General features: G+C 43.8%; 1 pseudogene; it reads left to right on the top strand.

The window, feature by feature from the left end:
* The first annotated feature begins 311 nt into the window (after positions 1–311).
* Positions 312–417, top strand: LOC112472915 (annotated as a pseudogene).
* The last annotated feature ends 2,633 nt before the right edge of the window (positions 418–3,050 follow it).

Raw genomic sequence — 3,050 nt, 5'->3', positions numbered from 1 at the left:
CTTACATAAGTGCCACAAAAGATTCTGTGTGACTAAAATAATTTAAGCTGAATAAAGACAGAAGAGAAGATATCAGGTAGGTAGACAGTGAAAAGGTGGTAGGATCAATGAAATGGAGGTCTCAGCAGGGTTGAAGGATTCCTAGATTTACAGTAGAAGAAGGATTGAGCTGAAAAGATAGGAGGTGGTGATCAGAGAGGGTGATTATGAAATTGAGATTGGTCATAGCAAGGCCTAGATGTAATTGATTAAAAATGGCTACAAATTCTTTGCAGCTCCTCCTGGCAAAGTGGAGTCTATTTTCCTGTCCCGTCTACGGCCATGCCACCCTGAACAAGCCCGACCCCATCTGATCTCAGAAGCTAAGCAGGGTTGGGCCTGGTTAGTACTTGGATGGGAGACCAGGTGCTGTAGGTGTAAAACAAACAAACAAACAAACAAACAACCCCCCCAAAACAAAGTATACACATATTTTCCCATCCCTTGAACCTGGGCTGACTCTGTAACTTGTTTTGACCTTAAGAATGAAGAAGAAGTGATGTCGTATGATCTCTGAGCCTCAGACTCAAGAGGCCTAGCAGCTTCTATTTTGCCTTTTTGGTATGCTACCATCACTTTTTTTTTTTTAACTCTTTGAGGATGGACGATCACATGGAGAGAGAGGCTCAGCCAACTCACCATTGGGAGCATGAGTGAACCCAGGTGAGACTAGCAGAAGAACCACCCAGCCAATCTACAGAATTGTGAAAAATAATAAATCATATTTGTTTTAAGCCACTAAGTTTTAGAGTGGTTTGTTGTGCAGCAATGGATAACACATAAAAATTGGGCTGTCGGAGTGAATGGCTGAGGGTGGGGTCAAGGTTGCAAATGTTGGAGGGGTGAAGTTCAAGGAACTGAGAGACCAGGGTGTTGGGAGGATCATCTGTGTGTATTTTGAAATTTCCAGGAATTAGGGTGGGAGTAGTGTTGGAGGGAGTGGTAGTGTGCCAGGAGTGAAAAATCTTCAAGAAATGAGTGGGTGTGATTTGTAGCAGTATGAGCTGATGAAGTGGGATTCCAAGCTGGAGATTTTTATGCAGCTGGGTGTTTTTATATGTATATACAGACATATATAAAAATCTATGTAGTTTTATACACACAAATGTACAGATATCTGCATAGATATATATACTCAGACATGTGCTACAGATCTGTGTGGACAGAACACCAAGCAAGAAAATAATCACACAAGCACATATAAACACAGTTATATATCTTAATACATATATAGTTGGCCCTCTATAAACATGGCTTCCACATCTCGTATTCAACCAACTGCAGATCAAAAATATTTAAAAAAAAAATTATGTTGTTGTTGTTATTGGTGTTGGTGTTTGCACTCAAAAATCCCTTATCTGCCAGCTGAGAGTTCTGAATTCCCACTGTTAGCTGTATCTGTTACTTATGGCCTTGTCTTCAGATATCTCTGGGAGCAGAAAGCAGCGTCCTGAGAGGACAGGCCATAGAACAGAGAAACATTGCACTTAATTGGTGAGAGAAGAGATGAAGACAAGGCTCGGAAAACTTAGAATGAAGGGAAGTTTCTGGGAGGGGTAGGCCTAAGTGAGATGCTTCCACTAGAAGCCTTAGGTAACAGGGAGCCAAAGACAAAGCTTGGATTCTCCAAAACCCTCTTCCAAAGGCCAGCCTCTGTGGTCCCAGTGGAGCTCTGTTTCTAGGACTGCTACAGGGGGTGGAAACTGAAGGGGACAGCTGTTCCTGTCTTATTAATTGTTCTAGGGCTATGATAGATTGGAACAGAGACTTCTTCCAAGGCCCTCTACCTTTAAAAAATCAAAATAATTGAAGGAAAGTATACATGTCATAAGATTACAGCTCAAAGCATTTTTACAAATTAATATAGCTGGGTAATCAGCATTCAAATAAAAAAAAATCATAAAATGAGAGGAGGAAAAAAATAGTATAAATGATAGAGGCTTTCTTCATCCCTACGGTAACCAAATCAAAGTCGTGACAGAATCACGGAGCAAATAACAAAGAAAGTCACCTGGGATCTAGATGAACAAGCCCTATAACTAGGGAGAGAAATAAGAAATCACCCTGCAACGGGAGGAGGTAAGACAGGGCAAGGATGCGAGGCTGCCCGGTTCCGAGTTGCTGAGTGGGACACATGCTGTGGCAGCAGCAGCTGCAGACGCCTCTAAAAGGGACCACATCTGAGAGTGGACTTTCGTGGTGATGGACCTGCTTTCTCTGAGCACCAGGGCCAGCTCTGCTGCACAGGGGCACCAAGGATTTACAGGGGGACACTGAGTTGTCAGAGCGAGGGCTGCAGGCGAGGTTCTCTCTCAGACAGAAGCGCCGGCAGTATCCATTGTTCCTCTATTGAGCCCTCCCCACTGTCCAGTGTGCGGACGCAGCACTGCCATAGCTGAGATGTCATTAAACTGGATAACAGAGGTCACTCCGCCCACTGTTATCATTATGTGAAACTCCGCCTCCCCCAACTCTCGGCCCTACCCAAACCACATCCAGGTGTATCCTCGGCAGGTCAGGTGCTCCTTGCTGAGCAATGCCAAGACTCACACTAGTGGCAGCTGGCCTTGGTTTCTGCTGTGGTTTCTTGAGGCAACAATAAGCACAGCATCTGTGGATTGCTTGCTGAATCTTTACAGGTGGTCTCGGAGGGGCACAAGCTGGGGCTAAACTTGGCCTGCAGCTGATCCCCTCTCAGGGCTGTGCCACTGGACACCTACTACACGAAGCCATGCTAATAAGACAGGGAGACATAGGAGCTTTGCTTAGTACATAGAAACAGACATGGAAAGGCAGCCAAAATGGAAAGACAAAGAAGCAGAAACCATATGAGAGAATAGAACAGAGACCCAGAAAGAATAGAGTCAAGCAACCTAACAGATGCAGAGTTGAAAACACTGGTTATAAAGCTGCTCAATGAACTTACAGGAAGTGTAGATAAATTCAGTGAGAACTTTAACAAAGAACTAAAAAAACATAAAAATGGAAATTATAAAAGGGAACCAGTCAGA

Source organism: Pteropus alecto, unplaced genomic scaffold (assembly GCF_000325575.1).
Source record: "Pteropus alecto unplaced genomic scaffold, ASM32557v1 scaffold139, whole genome shotgun sequence".
NCBI classification, from domain to species: Eukaryota; Metazoa; Chordata; class Mammalia; order Chiroptera; family Pteropodidae; genus Pteropus; species Pteropus alecto.
This window is presented reverse-complemented; position numbering and strand designations above follow the sequence as displayed.